Below are 27,253 nucleotides of genomic sequence, written 5' to 3'. Positions count from 1 at the left end.
GACATGGCCATATGCAAATCAGTCTGACCCTGTGCCTCATGGGAACAGTCCAGCCCGAACTGCCAAGCCATGCCTTCCCTGGACCGGAAACAAGCTTGCTCACTTTGCCACTGGATTCAAGCAAGCCTGGCTGAAGACGGCTGAAATGCCAGAAACCGGTCCTAGGAAGCTTGTTTCCGGTCCAGGGAAGGCATGGCTTGGCAGTTCGGGCTGGACTGTTCCCATGAGGCACAGGGTCAGACTGATTTGCATATGGCCATGTCTGAACTGGGGTGGCAGAGTGGGCTAAAGAACGGTGATGGATCAAACCCAGATCTGTTGACTGGGTGTGAGTGTTTGATTGGTTCTGATGCTCCGTCCATCACCACCCCCTTTTGTACCCTTTGTTCGCCATAAGTTGGCATGGTATGCTCAGACGTGAGTCCCTTGCTCACTTTGCCACTGGATTCAAGCAAGCCTGGCTGAAGACGGCTGAAATGCCAGAAACCGGTCCTAGGAAGCTTGTTTCCGGTCCAGGGAAGGCATGGCTTGGCAGTTTGGGCTGGACTGTTCCCATGAGGCACAGGGTCAGACTGATTTGCATATGGCCATGTCTGAACTGGGGTGGCAGAGTGGGCTAAAGAACGGTGATGGATCAAACCCAGATCTGTTGACTGGGTGTGAGTGTTTGATTGGTTCTGATGCTCCGTCCATCACCACCCCCTTTTGTACCACTTATCTAGCATCTGAGCAACTATTAGAGAGATTTAAAGTTGTGATAAACTTGCATTTCTAATGGATAAAGTAAATCTCCAAATCCCAGAATGCAAAGTAAACAAAAGGTTCCATTATCAGAGGCCCAGAAAACGGCATGGTATGGTCTCTCTCTGCCCCCCTGTCCCCTAGGAGTTGCCAATATTGCAGGCATTGGTAATTCTGGATGGCAATAATCCTCCGAATACATGTTCTTTGGGGATACATTGTGAATTACACTGATTTCTACATGTTTTACCCCATTTTTCAGTGTCAACTGGATACCTAACTTGCTTTCAGCAGGAGAAATGTGTGACAGAAAACACTGGGCCCAAAATGTTACTGTGCATCTTGCAACTTGAGGCACTTATAATGAGGGCCTAAGTGAACCATTCTATCTTGAAAAGCGGCACTTTATGATCTTCCATGTAATTCCTCACATATTTGATAGTCCTAGTATCGAGTGCTGGAAAGATTAGCTGGATGACTCCAAGTCACTCACATCTCAGTGCTTCAGTCCTGGCTTTTTCTATTCAACCCCAGTGTACTCTGGTACTGGACTACATTTGACTTGAGCCAAGACTACAACTCCCAGAATGCATGTTGCTAAATCACAGCTCACCTCATGACTGTGGAGGAGGCATGGTTTAGTGATTAAGCTGCAGGCTTTGGAATCTGGTTGTAATCCTGCTTTAGCCACGCTTGTCAATCATGGTAAATCATGTTGCATCTCTGCCGGACAGCCTCCTCCCCTATCTAAAAACACATCTGCAATCAGAATTTGTTTAATGTGGTGTCTTTGTATTATTTCAGGAGTCCTCAAATTAGTTCTGTCAACAAAAAAGAGCACTCTAATGGATTTCCTCCAATTTTATACGATGTAATAACCGTTTCTAAAATCAATAATTTCATACATTTTATACTGTTAACTTATCAATGTGAAATTATTAAATGTATTAACTATTGCCATTCCATCACGGACTGCCACTTTCACTCACACACGCTCAGCTATATACACGCTTGCACACAAACACTGCCTCTCTCTCACAAACACATTTTACCCCGTAGGAACGCATATAACATACATTTGAAAACAATTTTTTACTTACCTGATGCTCCAGTTTTTATTACACTAAAAGTGAATAATATACAATTATTCAATGCCTGAGTAATTAAAAAGTGAGCTTTAAACAAGGAAGGCGAAGCTGCCCCCGTCTTCCTGGCCCTAATTTTACCACCTCTTAGGGGTCACGTAGGCAGTGCCAGGGGCCGCAGCTGCGGGCCAGGCAACCCTTAAATGACATCCATGGGTCCCTTCTCCCCCACGCCTTCCTCTTGTTACTTGTCCCCCCCCACCCTTAAAGAAAACGAGCATTGGCATAGCCAATAGGTCTCGCCTTTGGGACCTTCTAAGTGTTTAGCCATGCAGCAGTTGATGTTGTTGCACCAAGGATATTGTACTGCATAACTAAATACTTATAAGGTCCCAAAGACGAGACCTATTGGCTATGCCAATGCTTGTTTAAGAAACGTGCTCTGGGAAACATCCTGCCGCTGCCCTATACTGATGCCGTTTATTATTGAAAGAAGGGCCAGATGTACAAACATTAGGAATACCGATTTCCTAACCTAACATATGTCATTGAGTTTCATTTAGGGATTGCTTGTGGGTCGCAAAGTAACCTACCTCATAAATATTAATGAGGTATGTTGCAGTTTGCGACCCATTAGGAATCAGCAGCTATCACAGAGATGGTTGCCTGCTGATGTCAGCAGACCACCATGTCTGTAAATGCTTTTTAATAAAGCAATCTTTTATTTTTTATTTTAACTACAGCCCCATTTCCTAAATGGAAAACAAGATGCTTTTAAAAAGGAAAAAAAGAAAAGTAATAAATCCAGATAGTATTGTTGTAGTCCAAAGGAAAGCTTTATTATATTCAACCACCGACAGGTCTCACCGACAAGTCTGTTCTCATCGTGCCTCCCAGGTCAGAATGTCAGCCTCAGGATAGAATCATGAGACTCCCATTCTGTCACCAGGACGACCACTGACATTGAACACATAGCAAAATAACATAAGTAAATTACAACACATCCCCTTTACAAACAAAACCAAGAACTTACAATACCCCAGAGACAAAAATGTATCTGTTTAGAAAGAAAAATAACATTCCAAAAATCTACACAAATAATCCAAGACTTAAGAAAATTTGGAGCCAAAAGGCACTAATACAAAACATAGTCTTTAAACTTTGAAGGTATGTGCTTCCGTCTACTTGAATTTTCAAAACCTCCATTCCTTCCTCCCAAAATACAACCACGAACATTGGCTGCACCCGAATTCACATCATCAAATTTAACCAACCTAGACATACTCCAAGTACAGCCATTGCCCAAGGTCACAACATTCCTTTTTATAGTAATGATGATAAAAGGACCTAAAAGATTAGACAACCCTTTATGACAATGTTTGACCTTTTTCACCCATACTCTATCACCAACATTCCACATCCTTTCTTTCACAGATCTCTTATCATCATAACGCATTTTATACCCCCTCTGATACTCAACATGTCTAGTTCTCTTCCCTTCCTCACTCACCCCCTTGCTCACCCATTCAGGAAGCCAAGCTGGGTTTAATTTTGAAACTGCTAATCTCCCCCTTAAGGCTTCGAAAGGAGATTTCTGGGAAATCGCATTGGGAACCGTACGATGTGCCCACCAAGTCTCTCTCAACACCTCACTAAAAGAGACCTTAGAATCGAGTGCCCTTTGATCACAACCCTTAACAACTCTATTCATTCTCTCCGTGAGACCATTGGCTTGCAGAGAATACAATGCAGTCTTCTGATGAATTACGCCCAGACCTTTAAGAAAATCTTGCATCTCTTGGGACACGAACTGCACTCCATTGTCAGTAACCAGAAACCTGGGTACCCCTTCAGAAACAAAAACATCTTTTTAGGAAATCAATCACTGACTTAGAATTAACCGTACCCATACATTTGGAAATTACCCACTTAGAAGTGTAGTCCACCAAGAGCACAACGAACCTCTCTTGGTGGGGCATCAACTCAAAAGGACCCATGATGTCTAACCCCAACTTGGTCCAAACTGCATCCGGCACATCCACAGGTGAAAGAGGAACTTGATTGGTCACATGAGACTTGTCATTGATGGCACATAAGTGACAATCTTTGACCACCGACTCTACCATCTGATCCATCCCAGGCCACCAGTACCTTTCTCTGACCCGAGCCTTTGTGAGACTTCTTCCAATATGTCCCTCATGGGCCAAATTAATCACCTTGTCTCTCAGAATATCCGGCGGAACCAACCTATCACCCCTCAACAACTTACCTTCACAAAAAGACAATTCATCCCTTACACTCCAATATGGTTTCACCACAGGATCAAGGTCGTTGTAACTTGACCACTCTTTGGTTATGATCCCTTTTAAAAAGACAAAGACCTCATCTTTAGCAGCACCGGACAACCACTCTTCCTCTGACAATGGATCTTCCATCACCCAATTCACATACACTGACTCATCATCCAGATCTTAACCACTTGCTGGTAAGCTAGACAAACAATCAGCTGACTTGTTACTCAAACCCGAAATGTAGTGCACACAAAAATTGAACTCCTGCAACCCTTCACTCCATCTTTTAAGCCTGGGAGTCAAGTGGTCACTGTGACGACTCGAGAAAATTTGAACAAGAAGGACGATGATCAGACATCACTTCAAATGTGATCCCCCATAAATGGGGGATCCCATGAGGATGGGGAAGAAAAGGTTGTGGCATTTGCCTCCAGGGCTCTTAGAGATGCGGAGGTTAACTATTCCTGTATTGAGAGAGAGAAGCGTTGAGTGTGTATTGGGCAATACATCATTTTAAGTTTTATTTATAGGGGATCCCATTTGAGGTGAAGTCTGATCATCGTCCTCTTGTTCAAATTTTCTCGAGTCGTCACAGTGACCACTTGACTCCCAGGCTTAAAAGATGGAGTGAAGGGTTGCAGGAGTTCAATTTTCGTGTGCACTACATTTCGGGTTTGAGTAACAAGTCAGCTGATTGTTTGTCTAGGTTACCAGCAAGTGGGGAAGATCTGGATGATGAGTCAGTGTATGTGAATTGGGTGATGGAAGATCCATTGTCAGAGGAAGAGTGGTTGTCCGGTGCTGCTAAAGATGAGTATCCCATCCTCGTCGCCAGTAATAAATCCACATAGTATTGTTGTAGTCCAAAGGAAAGCTTTATTATATGCAACCACCGACAGGTCTCACCGACAAGTCTGTTCTCATCGTGCCTCCCATGTCAGCCTCAGCATAGAATCATGAGACTCGCATTCTGTCACCAGGACGACCACTGACATTGAACACATAGCAAAATAACATAAGTAAATTACAACACAAACCTTGAAGATTTTTTTATTTTAATTTATTTAAAGTAGGCAGTGGTCCATGGGACCACTGCTTGATCTTAAAAAATATTAATATTAACATTCTCTTGAGGACCTCTTCCCCTTTTGTAATGGGTTTCCACCCATTTTAATCTAGTGGGTAAAAAAATTTGGAATACGATATCACAACAAATAAATGTAGTGTGATGTTCTACATTTATTTGTTGTGATATCGTATTCAAATAATTTTTTTTCTCAAGAATTGTATTCTAGACAATCCATTGGCCTAATAAAGGCTCAAACACTTGTGAAAAAGAGAAATGAATTATGGTTTAATTGTGGTAACCCCTTGCATAAATTGATTGTTTGATTTTTGATAATGTGAACAAATTTAATCCACGCTGTGCATCCAGACACCAAGTGAAGATTCACTTGCATTCAGTACATATTAGAATGGTGGGCTACCCTATTCTGGTGTGCACGCATACGAGATCAGTTAGTTTTAGTTACTGGAGTACAGTATAAGCAATGTGTGCGCGAACACTCAAATTCATTAACTCTTCTGGTGGGACATGTTGACCGCAGGTGCCCCACAGGTGCTATGTGCACACACCCCTTAAGTCTGGTTTACATAAGTAACTTTCATCTGTTCTACTCTCCCAACCTATCAAGAAAGCATCTGACTTGATATTTTCCCCTAGATCATATTAAGTGTTGAATTGAAGGTAGGTAGGTCGGTGTGGGACTCAGCTATAATCCTGTCCTATAATAATTCCTTTGACTTCCTGAGGGAGCTGACCACTTTTGCTTAAAGACATTTAGCTGTTTGAGAACACCCTTTTCTCAAAACACTCGATCTCCTGTGACTACCTGACATAGATACCTTTTATTTGCTCTTTGTCTATAGTGGCAAATAGTTTGACATATCTTACCTTGTCAAGAGAGCTAAAATATTGCTCTATATTGTTTTCACTGTACTAGAAAGGTCTGGTAGGCACAGTCGTGGTTAGAAGGCTTTACACAAATATGCTGTCTGTCTTCAGTGCAATTCCTCTCTAGCCTCTCAGGTAGCCAACCATGACCATCAGTCACTTTCCTGCTTGTTTTCTGTCTGTAACCTAATTGTTGGGTCATTTGCATCTTTATCCAGAATGACTGGTTCAAAATGCACTATATTGGTAGCTGGTGTTTGGTTTTTATATAGTCATCGTTTTAAAAATCTTATGTATTGTGCGTTGCAAGATGCCTGTATCCAAATGAAAAAGGGAGTGCTGGTAGCAAGGATTGTGCTGCCTTTCTGTAATGAACGAACACAGTGGTGATGTTGCAGTACAGGAACTGCTTTAAGGTCCTATCACTTGTCACTAAGAATAGGAGTCCAAGATTGAAACAGTGGGTTTCTTCGTTTAATAAGGGGGCACATAATCCTTTACCACAGTTTTGACTCCTTTTATGTATATAGAAAGTGTATGAAGCTTATTCGCATAAGTTAATTAAAACCATTGCGTTACAATAAAATAAAATTATAAAAAGGAAGCCGTGACAATAAATAATAAAGTATGAACTGGCCAGAATCGTAGGCACATTAAGGATACCAATTTGTCTCGAGCCCAATTAAAACATTTTTTTTCTGTTCCATCAGTTCTCCAGCTCTGAACCCTTCTCCCTTTGGCAGCTCCTGTTTAACCTATGGACCTGACTCTCTGGTAAAGTTAATATGCTTTGTGCCATCAAAGACTTAAGTTTCGTGCTAGCAGCTACCCATTACTCTATGGAATGACTCCCATATAACGAATCGCTCATCTGTGACCTTTCAGTTTTACGGTTCTTCCTCCCTTTCCCGGCACATATTTTGCCCTTTGTCCTGATTCTCTGGTAAAGTGCTTGTGCTTTGTGCCTTCGTAGAGTCAAAAACAAGCTCTTGTTGGTTGGGGTGGTTGGGGATCCCTAGTCTCTGATGTTCTTGGTTCAAAGGTAGTTCTAAGTCCTGTAGAAATGCTGTAGCCTCCATCCACGAACATGTCAATATGACCTTGTGATTTAATTTCTATTGGGCGAGATGTCCATCTCCTAATTTCAGTTTAAAATAATCAGAAATCGGCTTTTCGACTATGTATGGGCATGGTAGGGGACAGAACGGGGCTGGAGAGCGTCACTTAGAGCTTGTGTAAATCTTCTGCAACGTGCCAGGGAGGAGGGCTTCTTTTGTGAAAAACATATCGCAGAAGCCTCTAGGCAGGTGCTTGCTTTTCCCCTCAGATATAGTTCTCCTTTCGTCCGCTATGGCTGGACAGCAACACAAAAGGTGCAGCCATGATTCATGTTTATAGTCTGCAGGCTTTCGGTAGGGCCAGCAATCGCATTTACATGATCTCTTTTGGTTTTAGGATTGAGAGAAGCTGAGAGGTGAGGCTGGGATTTGGTTGCCAGATATGAGGCTTATAACGAGGCAAGGAAAGGTGGTGTTTTTAATGTGGCCTGGTCTTTCTGGAATGAGGCTAATTGCATTTGTTTATTGATGGTCTTTTTCCAGGTTGCATATGGACTCCTTTATGAAAACTACTTGAGATTTATTTTTATGTCTAAATGCTGTTTTGCAGAGCAGGTTCCATTTTATTATTTTCTAAGAATTGGAATGTATGGTATCTCTCTAGTCTTGAATGGTGGGAAAATCTGTCACATGTACAAATATAAATCATAACCACCTTGTATATCTAAAATTTCCAGACAGTTGTTGCTAGTTAGCATTGATGTTCATCTGCATACTGGCCGAAAACGGCATTGAACAATGACAGACATCTAATATTAATGGGGTAGACCCAAGGTTTTATATATTTTCTATAATTCATTGAACTGTGCAGGCCCAGGACTGTTTTTGAAAACCGAGTTTTGGCCTCTTGAAAGATAAATGCACCTTCAGAGAGCAGGCTACAGGAAAAACTCTGAGGCAGCACATATCCACTTCCAACTCAACATGGTAAAATTACTTGTGTTGTAGGTACTGGTTAGGTCATTAACACATCACTTACTTGTCACTGAGTCCATGCTTGACACAGCACTGGGTGGCTGGAAGCTACCTACCACCTGCTGCCCCACCGTGTGAAGGGGGTGCAGGAGAATGTCCTATTACTTACCGGTAATCTTCATTACTCCGGGTCCCGTAGTCCTCAGCACCTTCATAACAAGTGAGATTTACTATCTCACTGACAGAAAAAAAAGAACGAAGTAATGCTGGACCTACCCTCCCCCTCCCACTGGGAGTACATAAGGCGTACTGGTCCCAGCATTCCTCCTGAAATACCAAGCCACAATGAAGGCCGGTAGACAGGGAGGGAGGGAGGGAGGGAGGGAAGTCATGAAGGTGTCGAGGACTACGGGACCCGGAGTAATGAAGAATACTGGTAAGTAATAGGACATTACCCCCAGGTCCCTACGTCCTAGACACCTTCATAACGAGTGAGAAATACCAAAGCAGACACCGGCATTCATTCCAAAAACACAACAAACCGCCAGGACAGCAAAACAAATTCAGCGAACAGAGCTCAACACCCCCAACGCAAAACTCCCATCATCCCCCAACAGATTGAGGAGCCGATAATGTCTGATGAAAGTACAAATCTCAGAGAGAGGAACACCTCGAACCTCCGCCCAAGAGGCAGCCACCCCCGTGTAGAACGGCCTTGAACCCCCACAAGAGGAGGAGACCCAGACAGAGAGTAGGCCAAGGAAATGACTTGCTTAAACCAACGCCCGATAGACACAGAAGAAGCCTTACCCCCACGGGAAGCAGCCCGAAAGGAGACAAAAAGGGAGTCCGACTTGCGAAACACCGCCGTGCGTTCCAGATAAACGCGCAAAGCCCGGCACACATCCAACAAGGACCACCGGGGACCACCAGGAGAATCCAAAACAGAGCCCAAGGCAGGCACGACCAACTCCTGGCACCTGTGAAATTAGGAAGAAACCTTCGGCACAAAAGAAGAATCAAGGCGAAGCACCACCCCACTCTCCGTGAAGGACAAGAAAGGCTCACGAGCCATCAAGGCCCCCAACTCCCCATGATGACGAGCAGAGGTGACGGCCCCCAGAAAAACCACTCAAATCCACCTCAGAAAAAGGCTCAAAAGGCGGATCGACCAACACCCGAACCAAGGGCAAATCCCACAAGGGAAAGGAAGGACGAGGCACAGGACGAGAAATAGAAAAACTGCGTAGCAGACGAGAAACCTGGTCCTCAACATCCGAAAGATTCCCCCACGGGGAACGAAACGCCCGAACTGCTGCCCACTGGGCACGTAGAGTGGACACAGCCAAACCCTTCTCGAAATCCTCCCACAAAAACTGCACCACAGCCTGCAAGGAACAGGACAAAGGGGACAGGCACAACGCCGAACACCAACGACCGAAATTACCCCAATGTCGATCATAAGACTTGAGGGTAGACGGCCGCCGGGAACGCTGAAGGGCCACCGCTAAATGTTCCGGGAAACCGCGCCGCCTCCAACCCTGCCTCCTCTCAACCTCCACACGGCAGTCGCAATCGGGGAAGAGACAGGGACGGGGAAGACCTCAGCGGAGACGGGGAGAGGGGAAGAAACCAGGGACCCCTCACCGCCAAAAGACGAACCGTCGGAAACCAGGACCTCCGAGGCCAAAACGGCAGGACCACCACCACCTCCCGATCCTCCTGACAGAAATCGGGGAACCAGAGCCAGAGGAGGAAAGGCATACAGGAGACGGGACGGCCAAGGAATCGACAGGGCGTCCACCCCCCAGCAACCCTCCTGCAGAAACCGGGAGCAGAAGCGAGGAAGCTGCACATTGTGCCGGGAGGCAAAGCGGTCCAGAAAGGGAAGCCCAAACCTCCCGCACCCAAGCCGAAACGCACCCGGGGTGAGAGACGACTCCAGAGAATCCGCAACGACTCAGGACATCCGCCACACAGTTGTCCACTCCCCGAATATGAACCGCAGTCAGAGACAGCAGATGGCCCTCCGCCCAAAAAAACAGGGGAACAAACACCGCATTCAAAGAGGCTGAACGAATCCCCCCTTGAGGATTGAGATAAGCCACCATCACCATATTGTCGGACCGAACCAACACGTTCCGACTGAGCAACAGATCCCAAAAACCCATCACAGCCCGGGACACAGCCGACCGCTCCCGCCAGGAGGGACCAACGACCCTGAAGGGATCGAGACCCCAAGGTCGCACGCCACCCCAAGGAACTGGCATCTGTCGTCAAGACTAGAGAAGGGGAAGACTGCAGAGGCAGACCCTGAGACAGATGGCCCCTCACCGACCACCACAGAAGAACCGGGAGGACCACAGGAGACACCGGAATAAGAACATCCAATTCGCGGGACAGCGGATTCCAGAGAGACAGGAGGTACACCCAAAGGGGACGCAGATGAAATCGCGCACAGGCCACCGTAAAAACAGTCGCCGCCATCAGACCCATAAGACGCAACCAAAGGCGCACCGGAAAGGCACCCCCCACCCTGAAACGCTGAGCAAGGGACACCAACGTCACAACCCGAGGTTCGGGGAGGAACACCTGGTTCAGATCCGAACGGAAGCGAGCCCCAATGAAAACCATGTCCTGAGACGGCGACAGCTGACACTTGGGGAAGTTGATCAGGAAACCATGGGCCTGCAACGCCGAACACACCACTTCCCGGGCCTCCAACAACAGGACCTGAGAGGGAGCATGGACCAACCAGTCGTCCAAGTACGGGTACACCATCACCCCATGGAGATGAAGCCACGTGACCAAAGGAGCCACCACCTTCATAAAGACTCTCGGCGCCGACTGAAGGGCAACACCATGAACTGATAAAGACGCCCCAGAACACAAAACCGCAGAAACCGGCGGGATCGCGGACGGATTGGAACATGGTAATAAGCATCCTGAAGATCCAGAGTACACATGAAGTGACCCGGAAGCACCAAAGGAATCACCCTTTGCAAAGTCTCCATGTGAAAAGGAGCCCTGGTCACCCACTTGTTCATCACCCTTAGGTCCAAAACCAAGCGGAAACCCCCCGTATTCATGGGAACCAGAAAGATGAGGGAATAAAAGCCCTCTCCCATCTCCAAAGCAGGAACCTCCTGAACGGCACCCTTCCGAAGAAGATCCACAATCCCCTGAGAGAGATGAGCCCATTTCAAACGGCAGGAAGGCCAGGGAGTTGGCCGAACCCCGGAATCTGGAGGAGGTACCAAACTCCAGAGCATAACCCAGGCGAATGATCTCCAACACCCAGGCGTCGGAACAAGACTGAACCTAGGCCGTCAGGAAGAAGCGCAGCCGCCCTCCAACCAACAGCCCTGGAACCACCGCCAAAGAGTCAGGAACGCAGCTTGGCAAGCGGAGGAGATTTAGCCTTACGATCCCGACACCGGCCAGAAGCAAACCTTCCCTGGCCTCTCACAAACTGTTTACGAGAGGCAGGACGAAAGAAAGACTTGGATTTAGAAGGGACAGGAGCAGAAGAAGAGACCTTAAATGAAGAAGAATGCTTCTTTTCCTTAAACAGTTTATGCAACTTGGCCTCCAATTCCCCCCCAAACATCATAGTACCCTGGAAAGGCAAACGCAAAGCGCACGCCTTCTGTGCAGAGTCAGTCTTCCAGTCTTTAAGGACAAGACTGCGACGAGCCGCCACACAAGCCCCGCCGGACAGTGCAGAAGCACGCACCACGTCAAAGGAGACATCGGACAGGAGCTCCACCTGACGCTCGATATGCTCAAGTAAACCGGAACAGTCTGTCGCATTGTCCAACGATTGATATAGCGACTTCAGGTCAGACAGCAGAGACTGAGAAACATATGTCCCATAGGCGCCAGCCCTCAAGGCCAGGTGTGAACCAGAATAAACCTTCCTGAGCGCAACATCAGCCTTCTTATCCACAGGATCCTTCAGTACGGCGTCCTCAGCCATGGAAGTGCACCCCACCAAACTAGCCACAAAGGAGTCAATAGGGATAGAATCTGGAAGGGCCGAAGCCATATCCTGCAGAGGATACAGCCGAGCCATGAATTGCGGAATCAAAATGCGATCAGGATCAGCCCACTCACGCTTCAGAACATCTCTAATGAATGGATGGACAGGAACATCAAACGTGGCCGCACTCTGAAACTGACGTATCAAAGGCCCCCTAGAGGTACTCGGAGCGTCCTCGTCAGGGAACCCCATGTTCTCCTTAACATGCTTCAGAATACCTGGCAAAGCGCCCTGGTCCACATATTTGCCTTTCAAATCACCGTCCCCCAACCAAGCAGACTCATCGCCAGAAGAGTTGGAAGAAACTGGTGCAGGGCACCTGCGACGGGACCCAACATCACCCATCTCAGTCAAAGTCTCACGAATTAAGCGCTTAATACGCGCATCTCTACCACCATCACGGCGTCGGGACCTGGCAGGAGAAGGAGACCTTGAATCATCAGATGAAGAAGAGGAAGACCTCTCCCGATGATGCCTCTTCCTAGAACGCTTCCCCATGGCAGCAGAAAACACCAAACACAGCCAAAATCAAGAAAACTCACAGCAAAAAAACGCTATGCGGTACTCACCCCACCGGCCCGATTATAACGAGCAGCCCACAGCCGGGAACATCGAGGCGCCTGACATCCGTCCCGCCGTCAAAAACCGGAAGACAGGCAGGCTGAAAACCAGAAGGGGAAGGAAGCTGCAGCCAATCCTGAAGCAGCAAACTGGCCGGGCCCCCTAGCAAGCCTGGCAGGCCAGGAGGGGCGGCCATCGGGCCAGAGTAAAGCAAACGCGGTATTACCACCGCCGGGCAGCAGAACAATCCAGGAGAAGCCCGCGCCACTCCCACCAAGCCCGGCAGGGAGGGAGAGGCCTCCGACGAAGGACCGAAGATCGAACCAGCGGCCTCCGCGTAAGTATATATCCAGCAAAAGGCAGGAGCGCCCCCGCTCCCGCCACGTCCTCCCACTGCCAGCATGACCGAAAAAAAGAACAGGAGGAATGCTGGGACCAGTACGCCTTACGTACTCCCAGTGGGAGGGGGAGGGTAGGTCCAGCATTCCTTTGTTCTTTTTTTTCTGTCGGTGAGATAGTAAATCTCACTTGTTATGAAGGTGTCGGACGTAGTGACCTGGGGGAAATATGGATAGGCTCTCACTACAAGCAGGTCGCCACCAGCTGAAAAAAGGCTACTCCTATCTGGGACCAAAATATATGTAAAGATGCCTTGGGGAAGCTGAGTTCGGGTGATTGAATGAAAGTGGAGGTGCTTTATTAAGTGCTTATGTCTGACAATTACGATTACAACCATTTAAAAATAAGAACGCTTTCTTGTGACCTAAAGTGTCACAATGATCACATAATTAAACTTCTTTGTGGATCAGGGTCTCAGAAAAATTGTAAAAAGACAATAACACCCATTATAAGTGTGTAGCTAGTGTTAAAGATTTCAAGTTGCAGTGGCGATGAAGCATGTTCTTTCATGGACCTTTGATGGAGCACCCTTTATGATCAAGGAATATCAGACTACAAAAGTGGTGCACACACAATTCAATAAAAACGCAAAAAGGGAGAGAAGGCAAAAAGCAAATCTAATGTGCAAAAATTAGAAAAGGACGAACACACTGGGTTACCACTAGGGTTGTACACAGGTAAGACTCAACTTCAAGAGCAATAGAAAACCGATGCACGTTATCAACCACAGATAAGCAGTAGATACTGGAATGTAAGCATAGGACATCAAATACAAAGGGTGATACGAGATTAAGAATACAAGGAAAAACTGGAGAACAAACAAGGCAGGACAAGCACCAGGATTCTAGGGACTGTAGCAAGCAAGAGATTGGTACAGCAAGGAAATTTGAAACTGCAACATTGGAAACACAGTGAAAGGACACATAAAACAAGAAGCAAAACAAATAGAACGGGGAACCAGATACAAGGACTGAAACGTGGAAGAAGCAGTAGGAAATTATAGCATGCTCAAACTAGGAACAGATTAGAGAAGAAGCAGTTCATGACTACAGCTAGCTGTTGACAAAAGACAAACAAGCACTGGCACAGCCAATAGTTCTCGATTTGGGACCTTATAAGTGTTTAGCCTTGCAACAGTTGATGTTGTTGCACCAAGGATATTGTGCTGCATAACGAAATACTTATAGGGTCCCAAAATCGAGACCTATTGGCTATGCCAATGCTTGTTTTATTTGTGTATGTCTTTTCAATAGGGGTTGTCTACCTTGCTGGAAGGAGTAAGGGAGAAGGCCATTGTGAGAAATGACATCACAGCAGGGCTTAAACTGGGCTGGTACTGTCTGGTACTGAGTACCTGCACTTCTTTAATTTGAAAGGGAGAGTACCGGCACTTCTCAGCGCTGCTGCAGTACACTTAATGGTAGAGTACCAGCACTTCCAAGGAGCAAGCAGGTACAGCGAGTACCTGCAATTCTGTATTTTTATTGAAAGCACCATCAGAGACTAAGGACATAATACTCCCATATTACCTTGTGCCATTCTTCTGTATAGGGCTTTGTCTGTCCTTACTGTAGGGCTCCATTGAACCCCCCAAGCTTCAAGCAGTTAAGTAAATAATTAATCACCCACCGCCTGTTGCGGCTCATCAACATGCAGCCATGAGATAGAAGGGGCCTGTCATCCATTATTCGGTAAGTAGCTCGATGACCGCCGTGGGTACCTCCAGATATGTATCAGTGTTGCTTCTGAGAAACAAATATAATAGACGAAAGAGCTCGAATGTTTCTCCTCAGAGCAGGAAAAGTTGACGCCGAGGAGGCCCCTCATCATTCTGAGTCGCCGTTTTAATCGCGAGCGGGCTTGCAGATATGCCTGCAGGGCGCGCAGGCCACACGGGAGGATGGACAGTAATAGGCAGCTTTTCCCAACTTATCTCTGCCTCCAGAATACAATTTGCACTAAATCATGAAGTTATCAGCGATCTGTAGGGCAGCCATCTTTTGATTAGCTCTGGAAAAAATGCCAGGGCCTGTTGAAAACGACAACTAAACATACTCCATTCCAGCATCTCTTATTTTTATTCAGAACAGGTGGGATGATGTGGGCTTAAAATAGCCTTTCCATCGGCGAAGTTTCGTAATCTGGTTCATGTACAACAGCTGTGGCTGATAAGGAAAATATCGTAATATTAGAGCAGCTAAGGAAAACAAGCGTGGCCTTAATCGCTCTGAAAGGGGAAAAAAAAGCCAGGGCCAGCGCGAGCGCCATCTGTTTCCAATAAAAGCGAGACGCAGGTGTGATAATTGGAAACAGATGGCGCTGATGCTCGCTCTCGCAAGCCATAGGCCGTGGGCGGATGCAAAGGTGGGACATTCACCCGCCTTTGCCCAATTACGTGCTGTTCTTAGAAAGACACACGCAAAGGCCAATAGCGTGTGAGCAAAAAACAAAACACACACACAAGTCTGTGGTCCGAGTTGGAAGTCCTTACAATAAGCCTTGCAGCGCAGGCGCGCTGGCTCATGCGAGACCTAAAAAGAGTTGAGCAAAATGCAGTGCATGGCTACATGAGATCTGCGGCAAGCTGCACTGGAACAAGGCACAGGCGATAGCAGAAATTAGGCTGCAATCGGTCAGTTAAAGAGTCTTCAAGAGTTCCGGTGTGCAGAGGTTCAAACAACAATGCATGAACAAAGAGATTTCTGGCAGCTGCAGCATATAAGCAGTTCCAGGCAGCAGCAATCCCTGGGCGGAGTCATGTGATTGGGTTGCGCAAGGTTAGTCACAGATGTCTGCGATTCCAATATCACACAAGTCCTGGAATAGGGAATCCACTGCTGAAAAACAGCAGGTCTAGTAAATCACTGTTCAGTGGATGCTGAGAACTTTGTGAATACGTGGTAGTGCATTATCAGATCTGTAGTCCTTCAAAGTGCCCAGGCTTAAAACTGCCTGCAGGCAGTCATCCTATTATGTCCCATGAGTTCTGATGGTGATTCCGTTTTGCAGTTGGTCCATGTACAGCACCCCTAAAGGCAGAGCAATGGAATCGTGATATGTTCTCTACAGCTTGCAAAACTTAAGTTGAGTTCTAAATAAAGCTAGTATCAGCTATTCGCTCACAATAAGGGTGGAGGAGCAAATTTAGAAGAGGTAGATTTCTCCTTTACTTTAGTTATCATTCGTAAGAAATTACTTGCACAACGTTTTATCGCCAAAGTGGGAAAAACACTTGAAAAGTGTATTTTGCGTTCTTTGCCCATGTTTAATTTCTGTGTCTATATGCATTATTCAAGCTTCTAAAGAATTGCTTTGTGTTTTTAGGTTATTCGTTTACTATAATCAACATTTAAATGTTTTGGTCTTGGGGCACCTATTTGCTGTGTTTGTTTTTCACAATTTTGAGGCTCTATTCACGAAGTCCTTTCTTTTATCCATTTATAGGTTTTGTCATATATGTACCCTCATAGTAGATTATTTAAATATATCCTGAATGTGCCTTTATTTGCATGCACATCGCTGTGAATGTAAAATTCTATATTAGAACTTTTTTTCATTGAAAAAGTGAATAAACTGGCCTACCAAAAGAATGTATAACTTCTTTTTACTTCCCAGACATTTTTAGGTTGATGTTTGGCAAGGACTGACTCTGGGTAGAGACCCTACTCTGGAAACTCATGTAGGTGATGTGCTGACATCCTCAACAAATATGCACAACATTGTAAGCAGGATATTGGCCTACCCAGGTTTCTCAAGTAGAGTTCATATCGCAATCTCACGTGCGCTCTGTTGCCTGCACTATGTGAACAAACTTTTCATAGTAGGCCAGAAATCCCTCCTAAAAAAATTACAAATGAGTGCAAAACTTTTGTGGTCATGCTACTTCTGCACTTGCAGCCCAGAGACCATATCACCCTAACCCTTGTGATCTGCTCCCAGTGTCCTCACCTATTGCTGTCAAAGCATTGTGCATAACACAGCAATCACTAACCCTCCTACAGACAAAAAGCCTCTGGTCCATCAGTCCTCCAACTCAGAGTGCAAGATTTGAAGAAAACCCGACTCAGCAGTCGCTTTTTCTCAGTCAAAACAGTGGAACCTCTTCACAAGTTTTCTTCTGTTAATTTTTAGGCCTTTGGGTGATCTTCAACACCCTTCAACCATGAATTTGTGAGCCAAAAGTGCTAAAAATGAGTAAGGAATGGTTTTATAAAGCTATATGAAGTGCAGTCATTTCTGATGGAATCTGATTTTTGATCCTACCAAGCACCAGAAAATTCCTATACTTGTGTAGGTGGCTCCATGCGTCCCTATTACAACGCCATCCTGCCACAGACTTGTAAAGAATTAACGCCACCAGCCTTAATAAAAACATCCTGGATGCCTGACTCCAAAATGGCGGCTCCCCGGGTCCAGGCATGCCGACAGCAACGGTCTTTTAACCGGAGAGGTGCAGCCTCATCAGTTTAGCGCAGGCAGCGGCCACTTAAGGCACCATTTCATGTCAAGATACAGAGATGCAAGTGGAAAGAATTAACACCTCACACTTTAAAAACAATACCATGGGTGCCTGACCACAAAATGGCAGCTCCCTGAGATCAGGCAAACCGGCGGAGTGATCGGTTTAGCGCAGACATTAACCCCTCAACACACCTATTTACCTATGTTATAGATACTAAAGAAACAATGTGCAGACATCAACCTCTCAACACACCTTATTTACCCATTTTATAGAGACCAAAGTAACAATGATCTCTTCCAATTTTTAACGAAGAGGGCGGCTAAAGCACCTATACCTTAGATTGGAAAGAATCAATGACCGCTTCTAATTGCTGATGCACCAAAGTACCCAAGTAAAATGAAGAAAGGCAGGCCTGTAGGGGGAAAAATTCATAGTACCTGACACTAAGATGGCGGCCAACAGAGACGCAAATGGAGTTGTTTAGTTAACACTGATGCTAACCCTGGTGAGACGAGCTCAATAATCAACAAGAAGCAGGTATAACGATGCATAGGAAGTGTCTTACACTCAATGCAATATCCCTCAAAGTTAACCCAGCTGGGATGAACTCAATGAAGATGAGGGGAAGAGATGACTCTAGAAAGTTAGCATCAGCTTCAGGAGGCACCTACTAATGCCTTTAATAAAGCAATAATACACCCATATAACAGAGTCAAAATGACACCGGCCCATCTAACTCTCCTCCGAGCCTATACAGCGAACGGCTTAAAACCCAATGGCCCGAACTCCTTTTCCGTCATCTTCCCTCCCAACCTCTCACCTAAAGCAAAAATAAATTTTAAACACAGGCTGATAAGACAACACCAAGAAACTCTATTCGCAGACATATACCACTGCTCCTTCAAAGGTCAGCAGAAAATGGATCTTATTTTCCACACCCAAAACCCTGCGGAATGGAACACCATTCTTAGATCCCACCTCCACATCTCCAAAACAACTAGCACCCCTATCAGCTGCAAACTAACGTTTCTAATCTCAAACCACCATACACGCAATCGCAACACCTTTGCGACCATCTACAGCAATAGCACAGTACTGGTCCAAGCCAACAATGGCAACCTGGATGCATTTGACTCCCTCTTCCCCACACTACGCAATGCCTGCACTTATTTACACCACTCCCACTCGAACAAAACCCTATCCTCGAACCAACCGACCCTCCTGGAAAACTCTCACAACAATCCCACGATCCAAACCGAATCCACCAACCTATCGCCACCACCCCACCCCACCCCCCCCCTCCCCCTCCTCCTCCAACTCCTTCCCCCAACTTGCACAACACATTTCTCTCAGCCACCTCAAAAACGAGGCTCGCCCCGGATGAGACACTACAGTCCTCTTGCAACCTCCTCCTCGCCCCCCCTACTCGACACTACTCCCATCAAGCAACAAAGGAAACCGACCCTCAGACAATAGCCCCGAACTCTCTCCAAGCACCAAAACCAATTAAGCAGCCTCCCAATTCCCGAAATAATCTGTCACAACACCCCCCCACGATTATCCCCAAGAACCAAATAGGCAGCAGAAACACTGTGAGCCACACCGATAAGCCCCCTCCATCCATAGACGCAGGCATCAGCTACATGACGAGCCACCCCTCCGCAGACAAGCTCCCCCATCCATAGATTGCCCTGCTCAGGACTTCCTGAAAACAAACTCCCCTACACCCTCCTCTATGAATACATCCCAAAGACTGGCATGGCTGGAATACCAGCTTGAGATCGTAATGCAGGGTATTAATAAAATCTTATCAAACCGCACCCTACCCATGGAGCCTACCCAAAGCCCACTCCCCACAGGCACTTTCAATAAACACACAAATCCCCACAAGGACAAAAGGCTCAGATGGAACACAACCCCCTTCAGGAACCAGCCGTAAAGACCGAAAAGAACAAACGCTGCAATTTCCATGAAAGAGGCGAGGGATCTCGACGAATCCTATAAAGCAACTTCAGTAGTCTTCCCCAACTCCGGGATCCAGGTAATCACAGTATTTGGAAGAGACCACACCGCAACGAGAGAGTTGAGACCTCCAGTCTACCTCACGAATATCCCCATGGCTCCCCAAAATGACTAACGCAAAACAAGAGGGTGACCAACTGCATGCTCATAAACTGCAGATCTGCGACAAAACACGCAACAGAGCTGGCAGAAACCATCCTAACCCATGACATAGACATCACAGAAACCTGCCTGAATGAATCCTCCTTCCCCACCCCATCATTGATATGCTTGTACCCCCTGGGTTCTCAATCATCAATAAAGACAGAAAGAACCAGCGAGGTGTGGGTACCGCAATCATCCACAAAAGTAACATCTCTATAACGGAAACAGGCTCCTTCAAATACAACACATTTGAATACCTGACCGCCACCATTAAGACAATGGACAACAAAATGCTTTATTGCCACCTCCTCTGCCATCCACCAGACAACACCCCTGCATTTGGAGAACACCTTTCTGACCTGATAATACACTCCTACCTCTCGGATGCGAACAACCTAATGCTAGGCGACCTAAACCTACTCTGGAATGAGGAAAACAACCCTCTGATCCAATCCTTGAATGAGCTTCTTTGCAATAATAATTTGACCCAACAATGCACTGAGCAAACCCACAACAAAGGCTCAATCCTGGATGCCATGATAGCACACGAAGACTCAATCTCCATTGACCTTATCCTCCCTGTTGACTGGTCAAACAACCATATCATTCTATTTCATATCAATCAAAAGACCCAAGCCCTTCCTCGCACAAATGAACCCTCTCACTGGACAAGAAACCCTAAGCATGAACCCCCTCGTCGAACTAGAAGAAAAGATAAGTGCACTCCTCCCTTCCACCACATGCGACAGGTCCACAACAGAATTTACCTCGCATTACAATGCGTCAATGACCGCCATACTTGACCAAATAGCTCCCCTGAAACAAAACAAAATCAAGAACATTCTATCGAGATCATGGTTCAACACAGACCTAAACGCGGAAAGAAGACAACTAAGAGCAGCAGAAAGACTCAGGCAGAACAACCCTTCGACAATCCACCTTGATCAACTCAAAATGGAACGCAGGAAATATAAAAAGCACATCAAAAATCCTCCTTCTTCTGCAGTGCACTAATCAATGCTAAAAATCGCCCCAAAGAACTATTTAATATCATTGGACAACAAACATCCAACCCCCCTCCCGCCGCCGCAATTCAGGCTCCAAAGACCTATGTGACAACTTTGCCAATTTCTTTAACGAAAGATCTCAAGGATTAAACTCTCACTGGAGGACCACATCCACCCACCCAATGAAAGCCCTTTCCCCTACAAAGAAGTCAATAACCCACCCAGGGAACCCCTAAACAACTGGAAATCATTCAAACCCGTCTCTGAAACAGAAATTGTCGAACTGACTACCGGAACCGAATCCTCGTCACACATTGAAGACCCCTTCCCTGCCCAACTGGCCAAAAAGCTCAAACTCTGCCTAGCCCCACTCTGGACAAAGATGAAAAATAGCTCCCCTAAAACAGGAATCATGCCAGAATGCTTCAAAATCGGTCAAGTCACACCATTACTGAAAAAAGCGTGCTCTGACCCAAACGATCTCAATAACTTCAGGCCTGTCTCCAATCTCCCATTCTTAGCCAAATTGCTAGAAAAATGTGTTCTCCGTCAATTTACCCATCACATGGACCTTTGGGCGGCCTTCGACACGGTTGACCACAAACTGCTCATCAATGTACTTCGGGTACGAGTAGAAGAGGGGGTCCTACAGTGGTTCACCTCCTTCCTGCAGAACCGCTCACAAAGCATAAAAATCAGAAACTTCACGTCTGACCTACGCCCCATAAGCAGGGGCGTCCCCCAAGGATCAGTTCTTTCACCCTCACTGTTCAACATCTACATGGAGCCCCTCACCACCATACTCAAAAAAGCCAACATACCCTTGCACCTGACGACACCCAGATCTACCTAGAAACCTCCACCATGGATGACATGCAAAGACTTAATCACACCTTAATAGAAGTCCAACAATGGCTATCCCTAAACCATCTGAAACTCAACCAGGATAAAACTGAAATCCACCTCATATCCAACTAAGAGCAGACCCCCCCAAAGCACAGATTGGCTAAAATCTATTGATGCTCTCAACTGCACTCTCATCCCGTCCGACTCCGTGAAATCACTGGGAATCACTCTGGACCCTAACCTAGACATGGTCAAACACATCAAGAACACCAACAAGAGTGCTTTCCTCAACCTAAAACTACTAAACTAAATCAAAGCCCTTCATCCCTCCAAGTGACCTTAAGCAAGCCACGCAATCCCTTGTGCTATCTAGATTGCATTACGGGAACGCCACCCTCACAGGCACGGCAAAATCACACTTTGCTCCTCCCAGATCAACCCTAAATGCAGCAGCCAGAATGGTGACTGGAGTAAAGAAATTCAAACACATCTCCCCCGCTCTCAGAGAGCTAAATTGGCTGCCAATAGAAATGGACGCCAACTTCAGAACTGCTTGCCTCACTCACAAAGCCATGCACACTGGCAAACCTGCCTATCTGGCCTCCAAACTCAACAAAGCTGGGCAGACAAGATATCTCAGGAGCACCAACACTCTACTTCTCATCCCGCCGAAAACTCGCAAACAAAAACCCTTTCACGCTCCTTCTCCGGAAATGCCCCCAAAATTTGGAACACCATCCCAGTACATATCAGGACTAACCCTTCTTTCAAAAAATTCAAAAGCCAGCTCAAAGCCCTCTTCCTCAATCGAACTCTTACAAAGTGATAGCTGACTCACAAGACGGAATCGTGCCCTCCTGAGCATCCAGTCACTGTGACAAGAATTACTTCTTACAGCATCTATCTCTTGACTCTCTCTTATGTCCCCCGTCTCGTATCATTGTGTTTACTACTATTTCTCTTTGTACTCGATTTTTACTTGACAAATGTTGTAAAGCGCTTTGATACCTTCGGGTCTGGCCAGCGCTATATAAAACTCTTAAAATAAAAAATAAATTCTAGTTATCTTTCTCCTTAGGCGCATCTCTGCCCCCCTGTGAATAAATGTTTAGCTTTGTAAATGTAGTTGCACAACAAGGGGAAAAGAGCAGCAAGCAGATTTCACTCCAACCACATTTCTCTTAAATTTAAAAACAAGCAAAAATAAGGCCTGCCTCCTTGTTTAACCGTGATAATGTCAGTGCGCCGAGGATCAAAGGCTAATCGGTGCAGGACAAGAGGCGAATTTGAAACCAAATCTTGTCACTGAAACTACCAAAGAGGCACTCTTCCAAACCTCCTTATTTGTGTTGGCTCGTCGCTCAATGAAAGAGGGAGCCAACCGGTGAAAGGTGGAGGCTGGCAGACTTCAGCAACACTTCAGGAATCGTTCAGGGCTTTTCAGCCTTGTTGCTGTAATATTATATGTACATACTGTATCCTCTTCCCAGTCCCAAGTCAACATGTATTTAGAAAAGTAATAAAAAAAGGAAAATGGACCTGAAAGCTCGCACGGCGCAGTGCGGAAAATAAAACGAGAAGCGGCCGCCATTATAACGTGGGGTGCCTGGCTGCTTGGAAAAATAAATACAAAAAAAAGTTCCCGCCATTGCTAAAGCTTGCGTCCCACCAGTGTGATTTTAGGTTAATTAAGCAAAGAGTTCTCCCAAAGGGCTACTGTAAGCTGAACAATAAGGACACAGTAGAAGGTCCAGTCCTGATGGGAGTTTACAAAAGAAGACAGGGCGGTACTAAGGAGGAACTAATAAGCCTATGAACAAATCAAGAGCTAACATTTAAATAGGACAGTCACAGCAGCCAATTGAAAAAATGGGCGGAGAGTGGGCGGAGCTTCAAGTCCATAACTCACTACTGCATGCCTCGCAGCAGCGCATGCGCTGCCCAGGCTCGATTTTAAAAATGGATAATTTTTAAAGCACTCACTGTGGCACATTCAACCTTTCACAAGGCTGGTGCCAAATACCTGTCCAACAAGATTTTTGAATACTGTCCAAAAAGACCTTTGCGTTCACAGTCCGCCCAGTTGCTGGCTGCTCCCTACATAAAACGTAGGAAGTAGGGCGGGTCCGCCTGCTCTGTTTTGGCAGCCAAGTACTGGAACAAGCTCCATCTTACACTCAGATGCATCCTAGAGAAAAACATGTTTCGAAAGCAACTGAAAGCACATTTGTTCAAACTGTAGGTTGGTTGATTTTTCCTTGTGGCCGTTTGTCTTAGCAACAGGACGCTCCCGTAGCTGTGTGTTTTAGAAATTCACTCAATCATTCAAGGCTGAAACACCCACTTACTTACAAACTGATCATCAATAACTTCAGACCAATGAGTCCTTGGTTAGATACACTCTATCTTTTCAGAATAGTCCTCCTCATATTCCAGTGTTTCTACTGGTTTTATTATGCGCTAATAAATTCCACTGGGGTGTTGATGGTGTATGTATGTATATGGTAATGTATAGTGCCAAGGGCAGCAGAGCGCTCTATAGGGTTAAAGGCAAGGATATAGTCAACAAGTGTATTGAGGGGTAGATGGTGTGTGGACTGTTATTGTATCATGATATAGTGGTTTTAAAGAGGTGCATCTTCAACCTGTTCTGGAATTGGTGCACGGTTGGGGCAGTCTTGATGGACAAGAGAATATCATTTTCGTTCCTAGGCATATAGATGGAAAAGGCTTGTCGCCTTTTTTTCTTTTCTGCACTTCTTTGTCTCTAGTCTGATGGTGTGTTGGCTGTGGGTATTCCGAGAGCCACCAGAGAAGGTTCAGTTCATGGTGGCTTTTAAAAGATGCATGTGGTCTTGAAAATTGTGGGCCAGCAAAGTTCTGTTAAAATGGGGTGGTGTGATCATATTACTTCAGTTTCTGGGTGAAGCATCGTGCAACATGTAGGGTGCTGTTAAAGAAAAGCTAGTGTGTAGTCTGGGAGGCCATAGTGCAGAATGTCCCCTCCATCCAGACGCAAGAGTACGAGGGTTTCAGCAGCGGCTTTGAGGTTGCGTTCTGGGAGGAATGGTTTTACTTTCATCAATAGAAACCGCTGGTACCATGCCCTCTTTGTCTTCTTGGGTACCTTGATGGGTGATTTGGTGTCTAGGGTGAGTCCATTTGATCTAGCATGGAGTGAAAGTTGAGGTTCAAAGCCATCAACTTTCATGATATTGAGTCAGGTTTGTACTATTTCTTGCTTGTTCTTTCTTGGTAGGGTTGATTTTCAGGAAGGTGCTGCTCCACCAGGTCTGGATGATGTGTAGGCAGATGTTGGATATTTGGAGAGGAGGAGACCTTCAAGTAGAGTTATGTATTGTTGGCATATTGGTGAATCTTAATGCTGTTATTGGTGTGATGATGGGAAAAAGCATGGACCTTTGGGGGCTCTGCAGGTATAGGGATGTTCTGGAACCTGGAAGTGCCCATGTGAATGTATTGATGTCTGTTACAAAGGTGGGAGAAGAATCATTGACGGACATTGCCAGTAAATCCAATTTAATATTTCAGAATGCGGATGAGGGTGGGATGGTCGATTGTGTCAAGGCAGCTGAGAGGTTAGCAATATTGGGAGGCAGGGGTCATATTCATCATTGGTTAGGGGGGCATCATCTACGATGTGCTAGGTAGCTTTCTCAATGCTGCAGCTTGAAGCCTTGAGTGTTCATTGTGCAGGAGATGGTTGATGTATATTGTGATCTTGAAGTTGAGCCTTCACAAGCATCTTGCTGATGAAGGGTAGGTGTGTTTGGTCATCGTAATCTAGTGGATGCTTCTTTAGGACAGGGAGGAGAGCTGGGAGGATGCCTTGAGTGCGAAAGGCATTGACAATGGTGAGTAGGCATGAGGGAAGTTCTCCAGCGATAGCTTTGATGAAGGACAAAGGTATTGGCTTTGAGTGCATCAGTGAGATCAGCTAGAAATAGGGCTTTGAGGGATCACCCGTTAGGTGATGGTATGAGAAGAGGCTTAGACATAAGCCAGCTTGGTATTGTCAAAGTGCTGTTTGGTCTTCTTAGTTTTTAAACTGAAGAAGAGGTTGAGGGCCTTACATTTGTCTGTGGAGCATGGATTAGGAGGGAGAGGGATTTCAAGACTTTCTTGGCTGTCTATCTGAAGAGCATTTTGCTTCTGTTGGCAGCCTAATTGATGATGTTAGTATAGTACTTAGCTTTTGCTGATGTGATGAGTGATCTACCTGTTACTCCGAGGAACTTGTCACTTTGGTTCTGTTTTTCTTCCATTTTTTTTTTCTGTCTGCAGATTGAGCGTTTTGTGTTGGCAAGTTATTTGGATTTCCAAGGTGCTAAAGATTTTAGCTTATATTTGTCTATTTTAGTTGGCGAGTGAGTGTTCACATTCTTTTCCAACAGTGTTGAAGTTATTTTGAAAGTTGTTGATGTGTCATTGGCAGGGCAAGAGATGAGTTCAAACTTTAAGTTGCTGATGGGGAAGTCTTTAAATTAACTGAAGATGCTGTGTTCTCTTTAGGGATGCAAAATCAAAGGGGATTATGGACGGAGTGGTGAACAGTGCAAGCACTCACCCCCAGTCAACTGATCTGGGTTTAATCCATCGTCATTCTTTAGCTCACTCCGCCACCCCAGTTCAGACATGGCCATATGCAAATCAGTCTGACACTGTGCCTCATGGGAATAGTCCAGCCTGAACTGCCAAGCCACGTCTTCCCTGGACTGGAAACAAGTATCCTGGGACCGGTTTCTGGCTAATCAGCCGTCATCAGCCAGGCTAGCTTGAATCCAGTGGCAAAGTGAGCAAGGGACCCACGTCTGGGCATACCCTGCCAACTTAGGGCGAAAAAGCAAACCCAAAGCTGTTCGGGCTGGACTGTTCCCATTGGGCACAGGGTCAAGACTGATTTGCATATGGCTGGGTCCAAACTGGAACTGGTGAGCAAAAAAACGAGGTAGGCCCAGATCTCTGTACTGGGGTGAATGTATGACATTGTTCTGCATTCTGTCCATCAATAGTTCTTTTTGCATTTCTCCTTAGGGATGACCTTTATTTGTTGATTGGACACTGAGCAGGTAAATTGGAATGCAGGGAGGTTGGTACATTCTAGAGATATTGTGTGATTGAAATAGTGCATGAAGCAGAACAGAATTCTGGCCCGCAGAGTGTTGAACATAATTCTCCGAAAGGAGAAATTTCGACTGCCATGTGATACTGCAACAAGCAGGGCAGTCCAAGAATTTGCTTTCTCTTTGTCGAGAGGCAGTGAGGTTGTGGTGTTGGCTAGTGCTCAGTGGGGTCTCGCTGCTGGCAAGTCATCTAGTGAGTTCCCTCAGCATCAGGGTGATCAGGTTTAGCAGGCATCATCTTCCCAATCACAAATGGCATATACACAAAGAAAGGGTTCCAAGTTGTCTGACCAATTGAGTACACCATCGGTGGATGTTTTTGATACTTTTGAAAATGCTGTCCAGCCTTTTGCACCTTCATTTTCCTCTTTGAGGGTCTCTGCTAACATTTCTGTCAAACTAAAGCAAGTTTGAGGACTTTCATGTGCAACATTTTGCTTTTCGGTTGAAGCACTTAAATTCAAAACTGGGGATCGATGCCAGAACAACTTAATCCAGACCCTCATAATTACAGAACTGGCA

General features: G+C 45.8%; 1 protein-coding gene across 4 annotated transcripts in view; it reads left to right on the top strand.

Moving 5' to 3' along the window:
- Positions 1 to 27,253, top strand: part of RABGEF1 (RAB guanine nucleotide exchange factor 1) — a 324,189-nt gene that overhangs the window by 116,254 nt on the left and 180,682 nt on the right. The window lies entirely within an intron of this gene.

Source organism: Triturus cristatus, chromosome 3_2, assembly GCF_964204655.1.
Source record: "Triturus cristatus chromosome 3_2, aTriCri1.1, whole genome shotgun sequence".
Taxonomy (NCBI): Eukaryota; Metazoa; Chordata; class Amphibia; order Caudata; family Salamandridae; genus Triturus; species Triturus cristatus.
This window is presented reverse-complemented; position numbering and strand designations above follow the sequence as displayed.